The sequence below is a fragment of the Simochromis diagramma genome, unplaced genomic scaffold, assembly GCF_900408965.1.
Source record: "Simochromis diagramma unplaced genomic scaffold, fSimDia1.1 OVJJ01000271.1, whole genome shotgun sequence".
NCBI lineage: Eukaryota > Metazoa > Chordata > Actinopteri > Cichliformes > Cichlidae > Simochromis > Simochromis diagramma.
The window spans coordinates 711790-733571 of NW_024386909.1; the positions used below are offsets into that span (position 1 = coordinate 711790).

Consider the following 21782-nt stretch of genomic DNA (forward strand, 5'->3'; position numbering starts at 1 on the left):
AGTATGTATCTTCAAATTACAGACAGTTAAAAGGCAAATGAAGGAACACGTGAGCAAATACTTAAAACCACACTGGAGTCAAAGCACCAGCTGCTGGTTTATAGAGCAATCACACAACTATTTAAGACTAGACAGTACAACCTGTCCACTGTCGGAGTTCACTAGAAGAAAGGCTATAATTCTGTGGCACATACACTATAGTACATGGTGGTGTACAAGGCCTCAAAAGAACGTTATACAGAAATCAACACTCAAAGTCAACAACAAGGCCACTGTGCATGTTACCGTTAAGCAACATATGCCAAAGTGATGGAGTATCCATCTGTTTGTTCTCTCTGTGTAAAGCTCATGCCTTTATGTTTTTCAGTCATTGTTCCTCACTTCCTGTTTCAGTTTGGTACTCATTTGTCTTTATTTATTTCAGCTGTGCTTCATGTCCCCAGCTGTGTCCACTTCCCTTCATTATTTTGTGTGTGTGGGGGTATTTATAGCCCCTTTTAGGCCTGTTAGCTTTGTTAGCTTATCTTGTGTGTTTCCAGCCTGTTTCTACAAACTCAGTGCATTTGATTTACTTTCCTTCTGATGGATTTTGTGTTTTATATCAGCTTGAATTAAATGTATGTTAACTTAACTTTTACTCCTTTTTGGAGGCCTTGTATTTAGATTAGATTAGATTAGATAAAACTTTATTAATCCCTCGGGCAGGTTCCTCCGGGACATTCTGTAAAGAAAGAAAGCTTCACATGCACTGCGAGCAGGGTTTGAACCTGCGCGGGGAAACCCCATTGGATTTCAAGCCCAACACTTTAACCACTCGGCCATCACAGCAGAGTACTGTCTTGTTACAAAATTTTTAAAAAAGCAAGAAATTGCCAGTTGCTGCCCTTTTATGACGTGTAATACAAGACAGAATCAGTCTGAGTGTGATGAACAACGACAGTACATTTAATTATAAATAAAAACTAAAAAAAAGGATTTTTTGTGCCAAAAATTAATATTTTCACCGTGTGCTGTTGTAATCATTAGAAGTGCTTCTTTTTGAGTCTGATGCACAGAGCACACATATACATTGTGGCAAAAGTGAGAGAGGCTGATGTGTTGTCAGAGCAAAATGCCCTCTGCTGAGAAAATAACCCTGCTTGAACCTCTCCTCACACACAGGAATGAAAGTGTAGTTGAAAGCTATTTTTTCCCAATTTGCTTCTGTTTAAGCAGATTGTCAACTGCTGAATACCAAAGCCTGGCTGCCCCTGACATTATTCATAGAGCAGTGGACCAGACTCACAGACTGCAGGAATTAGAAAATACTGAAAGAAATTCTATACAAAGAGCACTTCAGCCACGATCTACAAGGGCTGAAGGCCCTGGCTGGTTTTTTTTTTTTTTTTTGTCCTCTTTCTCTTTAAGCCAGGAGTAATATTATGGGTGCAATTTAATATCTGAGAGGAGGGAGGGATCTGGATTTTCATAATCTTATGATAAGGAAAGGGATTAAGAATAAAGAAGGGATTAATTCGCTTGATCTGCCAATATGGTGGACCAACAATTCCCCCCCGATCCCGCCCCAGGAAGTGATATGTTCTCCTCCTTGTACAAACCTAAGTATAACCCAGTTACTATTCTCTGAAGAAACTTAATTTGGACACATCAGATTTTCATAACTGGACCTCGTAACCTGGTAATATTCCAATACAATATTCACATAAGATATACTGTGGTCACGTGATACAGAACAGTTTACAAAACACAAGTACAGTAAGTTAGTATTAATCAGTGAACTGAGTGACACACTATTTATGTGGATATGTAATTATGTGTAAGTACAACCCAGTGATCCATCACAGCAGTTAGTGATATGGGATTTTTACCATAACGGCAGAAAACCTGAATGCAAGATCATAAGTAAGCTGTGTGTAGAGGTGCAAACAGCCACATGTAATTATCTCATTTTGAACATACATTTTTATCTAATCAGCTAGGCACAGCTGGTCTTGTCATGTGTTTCTCTACCTGCAGGCCTCTCTTGGACCGAAGCTGTCATCACATGCAGATTTTATGGCATCTTTCTTCTCCTCTGCAGCTTTTGTGAGGTGTCTGTGAATTTAGCAGAACATGAACCAGTTATCCTCCTGCGGCAGGTTCTGGTTGAAGTGCCTCTCAAGCTTACAGCAGATCTCCCGGAGAGCAGAGCAATAACTTTGGGAATAATTACAACTAATAATAATGCCATTCATGGGACGAGAACGTCAGAGAAGAATATGAATGGCAACAAAGGCCGCTACAACAATAACAACCTGACTGGCTTATATTCATGCTCCTGCCAGTACAGCCCAGTTTCTCAGCAATTTGTGATATAGTCCCAAACTTCAATCTTTTGATTTGTGTTGCTGGATGCAATATTTCATCAGTCTACTCTCATATGTAAGCTGCAGATTAAAAAGCATAGAAGTCGGCATAAGGGGATTGGAGAGGTAGCGAAAGAGTACTTTATTGACACAAACCCAAGTGTGAGTTATGTATGTCACAGTTTTTCACATATATGTTATTCATTATAAATATGTCGCTTGGTTAAATGTGCACATTAAAAACCAATGGGTGCATTACTTTCAATTCATGTTGATAAACAGGAAAAAATAAACTACATTATGAACTGCCATTAGACTGGGACTGAAAAGATGTAAGTGAGATAGGTAGATCGCTTACTACTGATCAGATATGGCAGCTAATGTCGTGATGAATTATTAAATTGGCAAAATTGGCAATCAATCATAGATAACAAGTCAGAAATGACTAAATGACTTATTTTTAAGATGCAGAGTTTAGTGAAACTACAAGATAGAACATGTAAGGATATTATTGCAGTGCAATATTCAATACTAGCCAAAACTTCATGCTTTATAAGTTTGTTTGCAGAAGATGAGATGCCAAAACTATTTATTTGCACGTATCACAGAGCCATGGCTCAGTGGCTCAGAATGCCTGACTGAGTCCCAGTCAGAAGGCCTGAATGCACGCTTCAAGTTGTTTATACTCACCATCATATTTTCAGAAAATGTCAGGGAACTTCAGGGAGCATCAATGCCTGTGAGAGTAAAGTGACAGTTGTTTGTGTTAATATGGATCACGCCCTCCTAATAACACCTCATTGTTTAGCTTCTCTGTGTAGGCCATTGTGCTGCTGATCTTCTCAGTGGTCAGTTTTGTGCCATCCAGCCTCTTCTACTCATTCTAATGACATTTTCTCCTGGCATCCCACATAAATCAACAATCCTATCTGCAACTATCACAACCACATTAGCCAAAATATAAGACATGCTTTTTTTCCAATTCAGTGCAATTTCCAGTACACTGCATGTGCAAACAATAGTGAGCCAAGATTACATGATTCCCGTCAGTTTTGCAGTGTTGCTACCATTACAGTAAGGCCAGCCAGAAACATACCTGTGTCCATGCCTTTCAGTTATTAAACTCACATTTTGCATCTTTAGTAAATGTCAACAGTAGTTTTTTTTAACCCCTAAAGATGCTTTAGTGCTGGCGCAGACAGTCAGGAAATCTGGTCCCAAGTCACAAAGCAGTGTTTTCTACAATATGTATAAACCATTCTGTACAGGGAGACAATCTTCTTAAAGCCTGGTACTTTATGAGCTTTATAATGGGCACTGATCTCGATCTGCAGTGGGGAGGGAAGATGAAGGTGATTAGAAGTTGATGCTCCCTCAGGCTTGGGATTATGGTAAATATACTGCCTGTCTTTGGGGATCATTAAAAAGAGCTTCCTCATCCCCTCCAAGTGACTGCTTATGTTACTGGACCCTTGGAGAAATAGCAAAACCAGTCACCACTGCTATCCAGTTTGAGGGAAATGGAGTGTATGGTGTATCAAAGTGCTGTTTTTAAATATCTATAAATGCTTGAGGCCGTATAAAATATGGGGAATTCATTGATATTTCATAGAAAAGCAGATATTTGTTGTAAGGTTTATTTATCCAAATATTCCTCAAATAAAATAGATAAGTTATAATCCATCTGCAACTAAATATGGCTCGTTAAAAAATGAGTCATCATAAACCGTTCCTACATGTGAAGAAGCTTGTGTTTACTTAGTCAGTCTGCTGGCAGAGAGACTTTAAGCCTCTCCGTTCAAAATCAACATGTTAAAGCCCCCTGAGATATACAGGGTCAATAAGCGGACTCCTGCACTTACTGCAGCGGCAGTGAAGCCCCGTCACCCAGCACCACGGTTTGCCCTTTGGGAGGTCCAGGCGGAGGCTGTGCCAGCCTTCAAGTTTTTACATACTTCTCACCTTCAAGAGACAAACTGCTGGAAAGGGTCTGACATGAGACAAAAAAAGAAAAATATATATATATATGATGTGTCATCAGTAAACTCTTCTCACCAAGCCCTTTTGATGACATGCAGGAAGGTAAATATAAGACCAATTAAACTTTAATGAGCGGAAAACTCATATTCAGATGTCACTGATAAATATTCTGAAATATCTCATTGACAATTTGCTCCTTCAGTTGCTAATATCAAGCTTTTCATGGTGACATTTTTTGTGCAGCACAGAAGCTTGCTGGTTTTAAAAATTTAACTAAAAGACTGTTGTTGGCAAATTTTATCATTTGCCAGTTTCGCTAACACCAGCTTTATAAGGTGCTTAAAATTAAATTGATAATTATTCTGTATATAATAATAATAATTCTCAAATAAGAACATCTCACTTCTTGTTAGTTCTGAGGGTTAACTCAGTACTATGGTGCATCTGGAAGAAGACAAACGTCACCCTCGTCACCAAAATCCACCTGTACCGCACACTGGTATTGCCCATTCTTCTCTAAGGATCTAAGACCTGGGTCATCCTCAAGCACCACCTCAACAAGCTCAAGGTCTTCCAAATGCGCTTTTTGTGTCAGGTTGTCCGAGTGTCCCTCTGTGACAGTCTCAGCAACGGCGTGATACCTTGTCAATGTTACCAGCAGCCCTCGATGGAAGAGCTGATTCAGAAGCTGCAATGGTTTGGCGACATGTGCCGCATGAGCAACCATCGCCTGCCTTCTGCTGCAGCACCCAAGAAGACTTGGATCAACCAAATTGAAGGTGATCTTAAACAACGATATCTAACCCTTGAGCAAGCAAAGGTCAAGGCAAAAGATCGCAAGGCCTGGAAATGCACTTATTCTCTTGCTCACCAAGATGGAAACCCCACGGCACCCACAGCGACGTATTGGCTTCGTGGACGACCTGCCCTGCCAACCGCCAGCTTGGTAAGAAAGAGAAGGTTTAAAAGGAACTTGCCATGGTACTACAAAGTAACTTTGATGACACACAGTAAAACATGTGGTGCAGTGTAATGACTCATTCTAAAAGCAGGACCGGACCAACTTCATCAATGGACTGAACTTGCATGTGCAGAAAATCCTAAAGGACAATGTCTGTCCATCACTGAAGCACTTTGGTTATGAAACAGGAACATGATCCAAAGCACACCAGCAAGTCCATCTCTGGATGGCTAAAAACAAAAGATAGTCTGGACTTGATATGACCTTAAACGGGCCATTCAGTCTCGAAAACCTTCCAGTATGGCTGAGTTAAAAATAATTCTATGAAGAAAAGTGGGCCAAAATTTCTTCCACAGCAATATGAAAGACTCCTTGGTAATTATTGCATCATCCTTGTTTTTATTTGATGATCTGAAACATGTGTGACAAATATACAAAAATAAATTAATTACTGTTTCAGTGTTTTCTCAAATACTAAATAAATTATTTATAATCTATATAATGTTTATTTGTTCTTTAGTCATCACCTTGGGTTGAACTCTTGATATTTATTTTTCACAGGAAAACCTTAGAAGTATTTTAGCTCGTCAGAAGCTTTAGAACCTGGACTTTCAGCTTGAACACTTTGTATCTTTGTGTTTATGCAAATGAGTCTATAAGAGTTTCGTAAAACCAAGGGTTCTTCTTTTTTCCATCCCATATAAAAGGGGTTACAGTGTTGTATCTAAGTTTTCTAGCTGAAACTTTTCAGCACTGCTGCACCCATTTCTGTTCTGGCTTGGTACAGAACAAGGCAAAAATAATCTTGAGAACATATGGGAAGATTATGGGCAGATGCAGGTGTAAACAGAACAGATACGCCCAGTCGCAAAGCTTGCCTTACATAACAGCACCCGTACACTTGTGTATGTATGCCACGCTCTGCATGTCCTTCTCACAAACACAGAGAGAGCTGAAAGGAGAAGATGAGAGATCCATCTATCTTTTAACAGATGTGATGAATATCAGTGCATGACCCACGCTCCTTCCTTGATACATCACTGCAGTGTGCTTGTCATCTTTGTTTTTCGCTTATTATTCTCGGAGAGAGAATCCACAGATTTGCCTCAGGTGCATTTTTCATTCTCCATTTCATTATTTGCTCAGATTAATACGAGCAATGGTATCAGCGGTGGCGTGGTCGGCTAAGCTGTGTCTAATAGGCTAGAGTCTAGACATACCCATACCAATTATCCACTGTAAATAGAATCCACGCTTTGGCTCAAGGCTTTGTTTATTCAATTCTATTCACTTCATATCCGCATGATTATAATTAAAGAAAATAAACACCTGCTTAGAAGGTAAAGGCTCAGAAATGTGCCGTCATTAGTGCAACCCCATGTAGGTGTGCACTAGTATATCAACTGTGGTAAATGTAAAGGTATACTTATGGAGCCATTATGTTGATATACAGTGAAAAGCAGCATCTTAATCACAAAAGTATGTTTAGTCATTTCAATACTGTATCCTTGGAAGTGCTCTGGTTTCATAAGCACATGTCTTAAGATGGATATTCAACAATAAAATCATTTTTATGCTTTTTGCAGGACATTATCTCTTAATGTCCTGCCAAAGATCTGGAGCATTGCTACACCTTTGGAACCATTGGCCTGATGCATGATCCAAATTAAACCAAGTTTTAACTGTCAGGGAGATGGAATTGGTTGACTGGTAAGTTAACCAAAATCATCACTGCGCCACCAAAGTGCATGACAGTTGGTATGAGATGTTTAGGGGATACAGTAAAATACAATTGTTACTGCTTTTTGTGGATTTAGACACAAATAGCTAATTTCCAACCCCCCTAGTACAAAAGACATAATTCAAAATTAACTAGTTTAGTTTGCTTTTCTTACATCTTTCTTTCTACATTGACTTTTTTTCTCTCCCTGGGAAATACAGAAACGGTATATTCCTCTTACAGACACATTTTGTGACAAACTGGACAGAAGTATTTTGCATGTTTAGTGATTATTTGTTCAGCTTTTTTGAAAAGGTTCATTTGAAATGACCTACCAGTTAAAAAATGTATGTATAAATGTGTTTGCTCTTCTTCGACAGGTAGCTAGGTGCTGCAGTAATGCAACCACAACTTTCTGTCTGCACCATGAACACATCACAGGAATAAGAAAGAAATTGTTTAGGTGGCTGTGGGATGTCATTATTTCCTTATTACTGAGCAAATAACTCCGTGCCATCACTGGAAACAGCACCAGGCTGCAGCATATGAAAAAATTTGCCTATTCAAAAGAAATAACCTGCCTATCAGATTTAATCACTCATTAACTGAAGGTGCTGGAAACCATTTGAGGTTTGTGTTGATACGCAGTTTGTTTTTTTGCCAAACCTGGTGCTGTTTCCAGTGATGACATCAAGCTATTGGACAAACATCTCTGTTTTGGTCTTGTCTGCCCAAAGGACATGGTTGCAGAAGTCTTGTGGTTTGTTGCAAGATGCAACTTCACAAAACTAAACCAAGCTGTCATGTTCTTTTTATAGAGAAGAGGCCTTCTCCTGACAAACTTTCCACACAAGCCATATTTGTTCAGTAATTTGTGTAATTGCCCTGTCATGAACTTTTAACATTTAACATGCTAAGCATGGCACGGCTGCTTTGTTCGGAAGACGAATTTGTTCAGAAGACGAATTTGTTCGGACATCCATTTCTGGGAAGAACGTTGTATTGTGCTAACACACACCCAAATACTCTAAAACCGCAGAACTTGGCTGGTACTTACAATCCTAATTCCTCATAAACAGTAAGAGTGTAAAACAGTCCGGATTTACATGATTGTAGCTCTAGTATATGCATTTTATGTATTCTATAGTACAGGTTATGAAAAATGTAATTGTAAATCAATAAGATCTAGACACTGAAATAAGTCCAATACAGTATAGTTTTTATTCATGATCAAAAATCATAGAATTAGAGTTCAACAACAAAATAACAACAAAAATGCTTCTTTGAGGGAATGTGTCACCTGTGAAATAAGTTTATCTTAACCCAGTCCATTCTCTTTTTAAGTAAAAGGTAATGAAAATACAACTCCAAGATAAAAGTAGCCAAATAAAAAAGTCTTTTGTAGGATTTGAAGTTTAGTCTCTTGAGCTTTATTCTCTAAGTACCTGGATTAAACAGTCAGGTATTTATACCACTGCCAACCTTCTTCCCTCCTAATGAGAACTTTATTGCTCCATTAAACTGGAAGCACTGTAAAAACAACACAGGTCAATAGATACAATATTGTTACAATTTCACAAACTACTGTCAAACTGGGTAACAGGAGTTGTTCATATGAATGCACACACAGGTACCCACACACTCACATAACACATATTCATGAAAACATGTCAGTGGATTATGTTTTCAGGCCAAACCGTGAGATAATTTTTGCAATAGTGCTCTGAGAGGTTATTTTTTCTTTTAACGTTAAGTATGAGGAGGACATTTTTTCATCAAGCAGCTTTAGTGATCAAAAAAAGCTCTAAAATAGGATTTTTTGATGCTTTGTTTTAAGTTTCACTAGTAAAACACAAGTAAAACAATACTTAATGTTAAAAAAGAACAAATAAATTAACCTTAATTTGATGTCCAGTCATTATCTTAGGTCAACCCTCTGGCAGTGCTGATTGTTTGATGAGAGGACTAGTTTTCTATTTGACTGATTTAAGAAAATTAATCATACCTTAGTCAGTTACAACTTAAGATCCCAAAATAGTAATTATGAGACGGTACACAGCTGTCAGAATCCAAAAATGAGTTACAGACTTTTTAAGAAATGGGCTTACAAAGACAATGCAGCTGTGAGTGACAGACATACCTTCACCTTGTCATGTCGTCGTGCTCGCCCACTGGTGTAACAAGACATTTGCTTACCACGCAAAAAAGAAAGAAGTCGGAAGTACTCAGCCACCAACTTGAAGTCATCACTGGCGCAGCGGTACATCGCAAGTGACACAAAGTCAGAACTTAAAATCTCAGTATAGACAGGGCTTAATATTTCATGAATTTATCATGTCTTATTCATTACAACTCTCTACCTACCGTTTTTTTTTAACGGATCTGCAACTGACGCGAGAGGTCCTTGGTGTGTGACCTTGTGGATGGAGGTAAAGTTTGAAAGTGCAGAGCTTACTCACCGGTGCTGTTGACTGGATTTTCCTACAACACGCCACACTAGCCTTCCATTAAGAAAAAGTAGTAGAAACTGCTAGTTCATAACATTTTCAAGCGACAGTGTGTAACAGCCTATATGGCAGTTTGTGATATAATCTATTGATTCATGCAGCTGGATACAGAAATGTTCAACTTCTTCTAGTTCTTCAACATGAATCCCCCGACAGTATTTACATAAAGGAACAAGTTGCATTCAGTTTTGTGCTGGAAACATTATCAACTCCAACATGTCACACATCATTTTAAAAAAACGTTATTAATTAAAGGTTATGTTGTAGCATTAAAAAAAAGTTACCTGTTAAAAACTAATAGGTTAGCATTAGGAAAATATGGTTTGGTTTAATAGCATGGTTGGGTCATCACAAGTTTTAACATTTAATTTTTGTTGCTGGTTACATGTTGACATCCCCCTGCTTTCTTCGTTTTGTGCTCCTGACACCAAACATATTGTGGCGTGTTGGGAGCAGCTAGTTATCTCCCATCATGCCTTGGGAATATGTGTTGCCATTTAAGATGTTTATTTTTTTACTGTTCTTGTTGATGCTGCAGTGTAAATTCACCAACAGTTACTGTTTGATGGAAAGAGTTCAGGCGTGAGGTTATTGACACTCTGAAGCACAGCATAGTACAGCTGAAGTGTTCAATGAAGAGTTCCCCCGTTCTGCTTGGGGTGGAACAGCAAGCTTAACCTCTGTGTGGGTTCTTTGTTGTTAAGGTTTTTTAGCTTGCCACGATATATTAAATACATTACTTGCAGATTTGAACATAATGAAACAAAGTAATTTTGTTGTGTCCTTAAACATGTGAAGAAAAAAGATGCTTTTCATGACTATTTCACAAATTGTTATGAGACTGGGCTGATTTTAGGTTTGCAAGACTCTCTGCCCTTTGAGTCAATGACTTATCCCTTTTTATTTTATTTAGTTTTAACTTAAAAAAAAAAACAGCTCTCTTTCACCCAGTTAAATTGATTCCTTGCTTGTGCGACGCCTCGAAGTCAAGCCTCTAGCAAAAGACTCTAGCAAAAGACAGTAAGGGCCAAACATATCCAGCGTGATCACAAAGGCGCACGTGACTGTCACCGAACACTAAATATTTCTTCACCAGTGTTTTTCAGAATGCAAACAAATGCTTTAAATTCCTCCTTTGAAAACGTCTGAGTGAAGCACTGCCGCATTGAGAGCTGCACCCTGTGTGGGCCTTTCACTTATTCTCACTCTCTCTTTGCTACCCAGTCTTTCATTATCTATGTGAAAATGTCAAATCCCTCAGCTCTGCAGGAGGAATTTATGCCACACATGGCACCGGCTCATCAAGAATCATGAAGCACGCTAAATTGTTAACCTAATTTTAGGTTCACGTTTCTGGCCATACAGGTCATTTCCACATTCTAAATAGGAAGATAAAATAAACATTATAAAAAGTGCTATCTTATTGTTATTTTGTTCTTCAGAGTTTTGCGCCCTATTTCAGCTGCTGGAATCATAAACCAGGCAGGGGCGAACTTGACCTTTGGTTCTGAAATTGGAGAAGTTAGTCTATGACTACAAAGGGACCTAATTCTTCTTATTCCCTTTAGTAGAGTCTGAGAGACAAAAAGTGACAAAGCCAGCTGAGCACAGACTAGAGCAAGACAAAGTTTTCTAAAGTACTGTCCTTTTCAAAGAGTCTGCTTTTACTAATATACATAAAACACATGTATTGTTAAAGAGAGCAGTATGAAAAAAAGAGACAGTGACAGTGTAATATGATGAAGACCTGTGTTATATGTCTAAATAAACTGTGAACTCAATTTAATAAACTATCAATTTGTAACTCTGATCATTTTCTAATTGTGGATGTTGGTTTACGTGCCAGCAGTGCATGCACGATGCTTTTGACTTGCAGTAATTCACTTCTTCTAAGCAGTAGTTTCTTCTGTACTTAAAAATAAAATACATCACTCAGCTCAGTAAGAGTCAGTGTAACGTAGTTGTCATTTACAGTCGCACTGTCCTCGCCTCCTCAGCTCTCTTTTTCACCAATTCCTCTATTGTATGTCTATTCCAGAAATCCCACTGTGTGCACACCAGTGCTGGTCAAGGTACTTGAAAAAAGTAATCAGTAACTAATTACTGATTACTTATTTTCAAAAGTAATTAATTACTTAGTTACTTTTTAAAAACACGATTTACAACCTGAAGAGGTGATAAAGCGATAGCTCTTTCAGCCCAATTCTACTTTTTCTGCATAATCCATCATACAAAATGTAATCAAATGGAAAAGTCTCTTTTTAAAACTTGTTTTATCAGTTTTAATCTTTTAACTTTATGCATCAAGCAAAAATTTAATTATATGCAACATTCTCTGACTGGAAGAAATTTGTTTAACATTTAAACCTATTTTCTGCACATTCCAGCACATAAAATATTTTTTTGTGTGTTTACACTCACTCTTTTAAAGATGCAAGTAAAACACAGCAGAAAGTAAATAAAATAAAATCAAAGACTAGCGGTCCTGTTGCTCTCTTTTCACCTGTAAAGCAGGACTGGGGTAGGCGGAGGTTTACCCTGGTGCAGGTGTGCCGCTGCGGTCAGTGGAAGAATCCGCGATTTTCTCTGTGAATTTCCCATTGCGTCATAGCGCACTCGGTGCTTGCTTGGAAGTTTAGGGGTTTTTTTCGCTGTAAAAAGAAGTTTTCTTCCCACGCACAACGGACACTAATGTTTTTGTCACTTGTTATGGAATCAAACTCAAAATAAGGTCAGTACTGCTATGCTTTAAACGCTGCACGCTCATACTCTCTCCGCACTCGATATATTATCCATTGTTGATCTGCACACAGCTGTTGTCACAAACATCGCACTTGCTTACGTCACTGTCATGAGACATTCTTGCAAAAAAAATCACGGTTTTAGTAACGCAGTAACGCAGCGTTCCTACGGGAAAGTAACGGTAATCTAATTACCGTTTTTGCAATAGTAATCCCTTACTTTACTCGTTACTTGAAAAAAGTAATCGGATTACAGTAACGCGTTACTGCCCATCTCTGGTGCACACACAGAGCAGAGCTAAAAAGAGAAAGGCAAAGCGAGCACTACTGACATTGTCGAGACCTAGTTACATTACTGTAATTACATCAAATTGGTCTTAATCTGTCCAAAGCCAAAGATGGATAGAGGTCTCCCCCAAACTTCTAACAGGTCAAAAGATCTGTGTTTTTAAATGTACCAAACCAGAGAAAGGACAACAGAGGAGACTGCCATTGTCTGTACCCTAGACTTTGCCACTGTGTCAAGCATCTCCCTGTATAATCAGAGTAAACAATGTGATGCAATACAACATCCTTGCAGCAACTCCTGACACTTAACTGCAATTTCGCTGCTCAGGGCAGTTCACTCGTGCATGTGACAGAAATACACTCGTTGAATCACTGAAGAGATTCGTTCTTCAGAGGTGTAGTGGTCAAATTGTCCCTGTCATTAACTGCAGACACAAAGACACTAAATACACATCCCAAAAGAAACTCTTCTTAATGTTTAGAAATGATTGGAAAAGAACTCAAACGGTTGTCTGTCTTTTGTCGTGGTTATTTTTGGCATGCTCCCAGGCTTTCTCCAGACCTCTCTCATTCCAGTGTGTTCATTCTGTTAAAGCTTCTGGCATATGGCATCATTTGATTTCAGTGTTGTAACACTATGATGTGTCATGGCAATAATGGCTTTTCAAGTTGTCACACCTGTAAACGATCACATGGTGTTACATATAAACTGCAACCTGCAGGGTATATTTTTCTTTTAATTCATAAATAGTATTTCATGGAACTGAACATCTTAAAAGCTCATTTATGATTTTTGACAGTATGTTTTTTGAGATATATATGCTAAAGTTCTAATGAGTAAGTGTGCACTTTGTTTGTGCTCTGTGCAGTAGTAGGTGGTAGTAAGTCCTTGTGTGGTTTCACATACTTAAACTTTGTGGGACATAAACTCCATCCAAAATGTCTGGCACTAATTTGAGAAATTAGGGTTATATTCCTGAAGATCGCTTCAGTTCTTGGGGGAAACCAGGGCTGAATTTCAGGAATGTTTAGGAATACCTTTTCATATGGGTGCTGCTGGGAGCAATACTGCTTTGCTTTAATCAAATATTTTAAATACGCTACTCACCACACACCCAAGTAATGATTAGGTATAGCCTGTGGAATTTGCCTACACCTTCTCAGTGGGTCCAAAACACTGAAAGAAATCCAGTTCCATCAAAATAGAGTCCCTTGTCAGTTTCAGGAGCTTTCTGAGCCAACACATATGGAGCACACTGGAGACTGCTAGCAGGCATTACTGAAGCACTCTTCAGGTGCCTCTGATTGTATATAGTCTGACACATTACAGGTCATTAGGACGACCAGGAAGATGTTCAACAGGTGGCAGCTCAGAATTAGGCAACTTCTGACACTTACCATATGACACCTTTGAGCTTACTATGGTATCTTTATCAGTCTGGGAATCACGACTCACTACTTTGGTCAAGCAAAGACCTTTCAGCTTGGAGCATGCTTGCTGCTTAAGTTTTAATTTCAATGCCTAGCAACAAGGTAGCAAGGTTGGTAGCAGAAGAAACAAAGTTTAGCCTTGGGTCTTGAACCCACAACACTCCCAACCTTCGTAACTGTTGCGCTGCTAGCTCTTCAAGGTAGAGTATGGTGAGAGGGGAGGTCATATTTTGCTGCATTTATGATGTAAGACCAGCATACTTAGTATAGTGAATCATACATTAAACAGTCTATACAAACTTACACCTATTCTTAACTACATAAAACATTACTGGCAGTTTTAGATTGCTAACAGATGCAGATACACTGCTTGGTCATGTTCTTTGGTGCTTTGGTACTCACTAGGAAATTAGTGAGTACCAAATCTCAGAAAAAGAAGTGTTCAATAACAGCTGATTCTCACATTTGTTTCTATTACTGGTTTCTTAGGTATTAATATTTTAGCAGTAAAGGACACTTTTGTTATTTCCAAAAACTGAAGAACCAACTTCACATTACTGGTCAGTAAACTAAAATTAACTAACTGGTTTGCTTCACATCATGCACTAATTTCTCATTGGTATTTCTCCTGATCCTTGTGGTCTCTTTATATTTTTGACATATTTAGAGTCTAAACTTCTGTTTGCATCTTTCTGAATGCTGATATTTTTAAACTTGTGCAAACTTTATTGTAAAAAAGACTTTTTTTTTAATAAAAAAAATTTGTTTTTGCTTCATTGCTTCAGTTTTATTGCTTCATTGTCATATGAGTTCTATCCTGCAAGCTGTAGCCAGCATCAATTTTATAATGTGAAGAATTACTTAACCTGTTAAGCCCCCAGCGGTTTCTGAACTTCCTGCTCGAAAATGAAATGCCCAAAATAAATGGAGTATTTCTCGAGTATTTGTGTGCAATTACAAACTCTGTGTATAAATCTTGGTATTAAGATAAAGCTAACACTTGTGAGATTTCATCAGAGGTGTAAATAGTACTTTAAATGTTACTATGTCAAAGTTACTGTGACTCAAACATAGAAAAAATTCGAATTTTTATTTTCTTCGCCTAATTTTCAAAAGCATTTTATAGCATATAATGCCTTTGAAAATGCACACATTTAACTCCAGAAAACCACGTAACTGCTCTTTTAACTGTTTGGTGTGTCTGCTTTGTTTGGTGGTTGTAGAAATGGTTTATATGAGATTTTAGCTGAGATTCAGAGGTTTCTCTGGGTACCACACGTCAGGATTTATATTTCTGACCCCGTGTTATATTTAAACATGGTTTCCTCCTTTTTGTGCCCATCTTTGGGTGCGTGGGTGCTTAAGAGGTTGACCCTTCACATTAAAAGACAGATTTTTCTTTTTTAATTTAACCAAACCATAATTTTCCTTTTACTGCTCCTGACACAAAAGCAAACCACAGTCTCCTGGATCCCAGACTTTTGTTTTCATAAAAGAGGGCTGTTATCTTCCATGTCCAATATTGCAGTAGCACAAGTGTCAAAGCAGTGACACCTTGGTCGCTTCGCTGAGACGCTAGCTGTATTGGACAGAACTAAAAAAATTGACACCCTCGGATAAAAACATGCTTGGTTTTTTTCCTGTGCGTGATCTTCTCCCTGGATGTAGCCTCTGCTTGTGATCCCACACGACCTGCAGCTGGCACACCTGTTGGTTATTATCTCGACATCTCTTGTGGTAAAACAACCCCAGGGTTTCCACCAGTCTTCTCCACATCATTCACTCACCTAAAGTGGTGGCTAGCAGCTTTCAGGACAATCTTCATATTAACTTGGTCTGAACCTGCTTGTGTTATTGTTTTGTTTTCTTTCTGCATCATGCGGTAGCCAGCTTGCTTCGTTCACCACACACCAACATGTTGAGCCACACATCATTCTTCAAAATCTTCTGATTCATTCACTCACAGCTCAATCATTATGAGCTGCTTCCCTCCTGTTCAAGCCTACTACAGTGGCACCACCTCCTACATCCACCTTGAGCCCATCCATCACTTCAAATGATGCTAGTTTACCAATCAATCTTTTAAATTTTCCCCCATGTCAGCATGCAGCGTAGACGTCCAGTCATTCTTGTGCAAAAAATGTAAAAATCTGGTGGAGAGAAGGAAAAATGTTGGGAACACAGTCAAATTACTTCTGGCTTTGATGTATGTATGTGCTAACATAATGTTATCATTATAAGTTAATCAGTGTTTTAATAATAACATTATATTTTTCACTAAAAAGAGGCTAGCTGTTGATGATTGACGATTGTTGGCTCTTTTTTAAGTTCAAAAGATTTTTTCAGCAGCGTGTCAAGGTGTCTAACAAGACACTGTTTACCTGCCTTAAACCATGTTGCCTCTTTACTGCCTATCACAGCTGACAGAATTAAGAAATTAGTCGTCTTAGTAAAAAGAAAAAAATCTTATATTAACTCCTTTAAACCCTGATGAAATATATCTGCTATTGCTCAGTGTGGAATCCTGGTTATAGACGATAAATTGGAAATTTTATTTTTCAACATCATTATTATGCTGTTTAGTTCACTGCACTTACGCCTTGTAGATAAAAGTGTTGTCATCCAGGAAGACATTGCAATTAGTGGAGAAATGTGTCATGGGAAGAAAGTGGTAACTCAGAAACATCATGATAATGATGATCAGAATTATACCAGCATACTAAAGAGGAAGTGCATAGTCCCATGCCACATTTGTGGCAATAACATACTGACTCAATTAATTACCATAAATCATTCACATTTGCTATGCTGTTTCTCTTTTCCTCCTGTCACAGTTAGTTATTGACTTTTTAATGTTTGTTTTTATGAAACAAATGGAAAGCTACTACAGTGTTTAGTGCTTGTCCATATCTCAAACTCTGAGCAAAGGCCACTGGCTCAATGGCTTGTGTCTTTTGTTTGGGCCTCTAATAGATGTCAACATTTTCAATAAAAACTATTTGGTGATGCTAATGACATATGCAAGAATAGAGACACTCAAATGCATCACACTGTCTGCATGCTGTGCTTGGCACCAAACTACTATATGGTTACATTATGTTGATGAAAGGAGGGAAACATGCTTATAATTCTCTGACTATACCATTCAGTAATTCGGCTAATGAGCCACAGAACAGTGTGTCCTTTTGTGAAGCTCCACATAAAAGAAAACTACCGCAAAAAATGAATATGCACATGACCTTTATTATTATATTCTTTTAGATTTCGTCACGTAAAAAGTGAGGTGAATCTCAATTCAGTTTAGCTATATTTGTAAAAAAAACGATTTGCCCTGTGGACATTTGCGTATGTAATGTTCATAATTTTTCTCTGCCTTATCGTCAGTGTACCTATTCATGGATTAGTTGTTGCACAGACCTCTTTTTCATGTTCACTTGTGTTGGTGTTTAAGAATATATATAATTTAGCAGTCATTTTCCCATATAGTTTGACCTTTATGAATTATGTTTCATGTAGACTTTGGACATGGTCTTCCCATTAAGTTGGACTCCGGCCTAAGGCTGGACTGTAGCCTTGAATTTTCACACAGTCTAGTGACACTGTGCTGCTATCTACAGCATGTGTGTACCCTACGGCCTTCATGAGTGACATTCTATTGCATTTCACAAGAGTAAAATATGCCAATGTATTTGTCAGCATGTCTGTGTTTGGCCTTTTGAATAAGTCCCCTTTGTAGATACATATTTCCTAAGGATACGAGTGCTTTCATAGTCAATCAGCAATGCCCTCACTACAACAGTGTGATAGTATTCATGTGGCCATGTCCACAGGTAGTAATGGAATCAAACTAAATTAAAGTCTCAGATGAAAACAGATTTAACTCCTGTTATTTTAGATATAGAATGAATTGTGTGTGTGTGTGTGTGTGTGTGTGTGTGTGTGTGTGTGTGAGAGAGAGAGAGAGAGAGAGAGAGAGAGAGAGAGAGAGAGAGAGAGAGAGAATAATATGGAAATATTTGTTTGTTTGGTTATGTTTTTTACTACATAATTATTATAATAGTTGGCAGTTTTGCATCCAATATTTGGGAACTATTTGAAGGGCATCAGTGTGTAGGAACAGCAGCTCCAAAAAGACACTTTCTGAATTGAGAAACTCATATTTCTGTTGAATTTATGAATGCCAGAGTAATCTACTGCCCTCACAGATGGGCTGAGATTGCACAATACTTTAAGCTGAAAACACTACAGGCTGACGGTTCATCAACAAAGTAGGAAGTCCTCAAACTAAGTTTGCCACTCACGGTTCAGCTAGTGTCATGGTAATCAGTTTTGTATTCTGGTGAGTGAAATATGATGTATGAGCATCTGCTTTCCAAATGAGTTTACACTGAAGTCGGGGCCTGATATCTCTGGGCAAAGATAATCATTTCTTGTTCTGTCTTTTAAGCTGTGAGATGGAAGAAGGTGCAGCAGAGGTGGGAGAGCCAGATGGATATTACGCTGACTTTTGAGGAATGGAAGGCAAACAAAAGGGTAACTGGGGAGGAAAGCAAACTCAATCTTCCATTCCCGAGCTCCCCCCCCCCCCCCTTATATCTGCCATGGCTTTCTTGTGTACTGTCCTAAAGACAGCAGGCTGGTAAACTGAGAGGTGAAGAACAGACTCTCCAATGACATTTTTACTTACACGTGTAGTATCGCATCACGTGCAACTTGCAAAATAGCCGTACAAAAGATGGGCAACGGATAAAGAGAGGGAGAGTCAGAAAAGTGACGTTTGTAGCACTGCTACTCTATTTATCCTTCCAAATATAGACAGCTTTGTCGAGGATGTTTGTCTGAGGCCATTCAAATGCCTGAATTGTTGTTATTCTTAAAATTGAGCTTTATTGATTTCAGTTAACTCAAGTAGATGTGAGAGGGAGAAGATATACCTTGTTAAAATGTCCAACTTTACAACAGAAACAAACGTGTTAACAGAACACATTTAATTTTCAATTTTTTCTCTCTAAAGCCATTTCTTCCTTTAACATTTCTTTTATTAATCAGCCTTTATATAATTATACATTGATTAGATGTTTTTTATTAAGTAATAGTTCTTTTGACTGAGCTAACTGTGATACATACACTCATTGGCTAACAACTTGGTAACCACAAGTCATTTGGTGTCATTTGGTGAGCCCAGGAGCATAGTGTGCCACATCGACAAAATCTTGCTCATCTTTTATTGAATATGACCAAAAATGAGTGACTGAGTCTATAAACTCAACAGGAAAGTGTTTAAGTCAAGTCAAGGGTCAAGTCAGAGAGACATTTTTCACAGATGTCTATAGGACCAGTCTTTTTGCAGACATAGAAAAAGACTTTGTCTTATTTTTGTATATATTTCTCATGTTTGCTATTTATTCCTACTGTCTACTATTTATATTTTATTCTGGCACAGCTGGTGTGGAGCTCCTAGAATTTCGTTGTACATGTGCAATGACCATAAAGGGCAATTCTATTCTATTCTGTTTTATTCTATAACTATCATCCATGGTTGTAATTAAAAATAACTGTTAAATGTTTAAGGCCCTTTAGGTGCCAGCTTCACTTTTCAGATTAAGAAATCACATCCATGTTTTATACTGTCTGTGCTGAAAACGCCACCCTCCCATCTAAACAAAACATAATGTTCTTATGTAAGCCATATATACTTTATGGCACAAGGTTGCTTTCCATGACTGGAATAGAGGCCAAGTGTAAATAGAAAGGTTATCAAAACTGTTTCACAAAGTTCATGTAAATGAAATAGCTTAGACATCATATACATGAACTCTTCACAGACAGAGAAGTAAGAAAACAGCATAAATCTAATGTACTTTTGTTTACCTGATAGGTTTTATAGGACTGAGCAAGGCACATTTTTGTGAAATGTTTGATGTTAAGAGACAGCAAGACTTTCAAAGTTGTCTGTCTGGTCAAACTCTGTAACCAGGCAACACGGGTCTTGTGAGGGAGGTGACCAAGAACTAAGAGCCTTGTTTCTCTGCAGAGATGAAAAAAGACTTTAACAAAAACAAGCATCAATGCAGAAATTCATCAGTCAGGCCTTCATTGTTCTGTGAACAGGTAAAAAAAAGAACATACATATGGCAGTCTGTCTGAAGGTTGCAAATGACAAAAGAAAAAGTTCTTTGGTCGTTTTGCTGTTGGAAGTAAAATATTGTTTCAGTGGCAGGGGCCTTGAAAAAGAGTCAAGTATAATTTTGTCTTAAACAAAAGAGTATTCCAAAGTACACCTGATCTCAGCTTTAACAAAAACAGTTAATTTAGTATTTTCGAAAGCATCGGACAAAAGTATTGCAGCCTCCAGAGTAAGTCTGCCACTATCTCATGCACAGCCCATGTTTTATTGATCATGTGGTGGTATGCTTTGTGACAAATGCCCTGTGTGAGTTCTCTGGATACAGAAAGACTTCAGTGCTCAGTTGACTGTTTAATATTGCATTGTGATCAACCGTTTTTCAGCCACCATGATTCAAGGGACCAGCCACAATTGTGGTTAAGTTGTGAATTAATCTATTCTGCTACCCTCAGACATGAATGCAAAATCCCATCAGTATGTGAAGTCAACTTTGTATCCATTTTCCTATTGTGGTTGTGAGAGGTCCATATGTCAAAACAAGACTGCTTTCTGAAATTGGTAACACATTACAATTTTCATCATTAATAAATTGCTAACTGAATTCAGCTTTAGCAGATAATTACATTACTGTTAGGAAACAATGGAATGATAATGTTATTTACCAATGTTTAGTCATTTAGCTTTGTTGATACATTATAACAAATCTCCTACCCACTGGGTAACCTTAAATTAGTAAGTTCTTCAGTGGCACGCAATGTCAAGTTAAGTTTATTTATATAACAGGTTTAAAACAACCTCCATACACCAACATGCTGTACAAGTTATACAAAATATACACTATATAATACAAAACTTAAATTAATAATAAATATACACTAAAAATTAAATAAAACAAGTAAATAGGACAGTGATTTCATAATAAACACACAGGGTATTCTGCTCAACTACACACGAAAACACACAAGAACAAATAGTTTTTGAAAACTGTTTTGAAATGATTGAGAAACTGGGCAGCTCCTATGTGAAAAGTTGTTCCAAAGATTAGAAGCTGCCACTGAAAAGGCTCTATTGACTGTGCTTTTAAACCTGGATCTCAGAATCTCCATTATCAGCTGGTTCATAGATCTCTGAAAAAACGTTTTGTTAAGTAAGGTGGCACCAAACCACTGAGACTCTTAAAAGCGGGCAATAAAATTTTAAAGAGAATCCTGAAATGGACTAGAAGGCAGTGTAAGGAGGCCAGTTTACTTGTAATGTGATCGCACCATTTCTTTTGCGTCAAAAGGCGAGCTGCTGCATTTTGAATATCTTGCAGGTGATGAAGTAAGGACTGATCAGAGTCAGAGTTACAACAGTCTATATATATATGAGTGGTAATAAAAGCCTGAATTACTCAAAGTCATGGAGGGAGGGAGGCCTTCACCTTACTGAGGAGCCTTAATTGAAAGAAGTTTGTCTTAACAAAGAGCTAATTTTAAAGCACTGTCAAAAGTCACACTAAGGATCCTTGCATCTAATTTGGGTGCCTAAAAATACAAACCTGAAGCTAAAAGCAAGTTAAAAGAAAACAAACAAAGTACAGCAACATAAAACAGCACATGAAACACTTTTGATTATAGATTAGATTTTTAGATAAATGCAGATATACGATATACATTTGAAAATTTGCGATAACGATATAA

The 21782-nt window shown here is 37.9% G+C and overlaps 1 non-coding gene across 1 annotated transcript; it reads right to left on the reverse strand.

Moving 5' to 3' along the window:
* Positions 1 to 746: 746 nt before the first annotated feature.
* On the reverse strand, positions 747 to 828 carry trnas-uga. Its single transcript has one exon. It is a non-coding gene; the product is annotated as a tRNA-Ser (tRNA).
* Positions 829 to 21782: the final 20954 nt, after the last annotated feature.